Source organism: Penaeus chinensis, chromosome 37 (genome assembly GCF_019202785.1).
Source record: "Penaeus chinensis breed Huanghai No. 1 chromosome 37, ASM1920278v2, whole genome shotgun sequence".
Lineage (NCBI taxonomy): Eukaryota > Metazoa > Arthropoda > Malacostraca > Decapoda > Penaeidae > Penaeus > Penaeus chinensis.
Window position 1 is genome coordinate 32895960 of NC_061855.1, and position 1801 is coordinate 32897760.

The following is a 1801-nucleotide window of genomic DNA, read 5'->3' on the forward strand; positions in this document are numbered from 1 at the left end:
CCATGCTCTCCCTCGACCCCACCTCCTCCCCCACCCCTTACCCTTATCCCCCCACCTTCTCCCCTTTCCCCCATCTTCTCCCCCTTTCCCCTCTCCTCCCACCTTCTCCCCCCTCCCCCCACTCCCACCCGAAAACCTCTGAGGAAAACTTAAGCAAACTTAGCCACGGGAACTTCAGCAAGAAAGTTACGGTCTTTGACAAAGTTCATAATTGATAACCCCGCCCGAAGTGTCGCATGCTACATGTTTACGTTAATGAATTGTCTTCTTGGTAGTTTAAGTGTTAAAGAGCGATGCGATGAGAGGGGAATGGCGGAGGAAGAGAAGGAGAGGGAGAAGGAGAGGGAGCTGGAAGGAAGAGGGGGAGAGGAATGGAGGGAGAGAGGGAGAGGGAGAAAGAAGGAATACACACACACACACACACACACACACACACACACACACACACACACACACACACACACACACACACACACACACACATATATATATATATGTATATATATATATATATATATATATATATATATATATATGTACATATATCGGTGATGGCACTTATAGAAAATAAAAAATAGCAACCATTACACACACACATATATATATATATATATATATATATATATATATATATATATATATATATATATATATATATATATATATATGCAGTGTTTGACGAACTACTTGGCGCCATATTGACCTCATGTAGTTGACTGGGTCTTTATACTGGGATGTTAGGTAATCATTGTTGGTGGTTACTATGGTTGCCATATAACCTGCAAAATAAAATATATGTTTTTTTTTCTCGGTTCTTGTATTTTACGAAATCTAACTTATGACAATGCGTGCGCGTACGTATGCATGAATGTGTACCTGAGTGAGAACGTGTAAGTTTGTGAATAAAATCGCTTGCTTATAAAGACCTCAGTAACAGCTAACATAACATGCCAAAAAGAGCTCCCAGCCTCTCTGTGCTCTCCTTCCTCTCTTTAACACCGCTTCTGGGTCACGGCAGCGTCACACGTGGCAGAGGTGACACCCTGCTACATGTACGCACGTGTGTATGTGTGTGTGTGTGCGTTCATGTGGGTTCTCATTTCTGTAGGCGATGTGGTTGTTCGTGTGGTTTCCTGTGGTTGTTAGTGTGTGTCTGTGGTTGGAACTATGGCTGTATGGTTGCAATGGATGTATGTATGTACGTATTTACACACAGCCACATCTCTCTCTCTCTCTCTCTCTCTCTCTCTCTCTCTCTCTCTGCTTCCCTCCCTCCCTCCTTCCTTCCCTCTTCTTCCCTCCATCCCTCCCTCTTTCTCTCTTCTTCCCTCCCTCCCTCCTTCCCTCTCTCCCTCCCTCCCTCCCTCCCTCCTTCCCTCTCCTTCCCTCCATCCCTCCCTCCCTCCCTCCTTCCCTCTCCTTCCCTCTCCTTCCCTCCATCCCTCCCTCCTCCCTCTCCTTCCCTCCATCCCTCCCTCCTTCTCTCTCCTTCCCTCCATCCTTCCCTCCTTCTCTCTCCTTCCCTCCATCCCTCCCTCCTTCCTTCCCTCCCTCTCCCTCCCTCTCGCCTCCCTCCTTCCCTCCTTCCTTCCCTCCCTCTCCCTCCCTCTCGCCTCCCTCAGAGAGTGAAAACTCGGAGCATGGCTGTCCCCAAGGCCAGGGGGGGGAAGGGGAGGAGGAAGGGGGTGAGGGAGAGGGGGGGAGGGGGAGCCCAAGGACTCTGGGCGATTTACTGAAGCTCAATGTGTGTCTTTGCTTTTCCTTGCTTCCCGTTTGCTTGCTTTTCTGCGGTATATTTGTC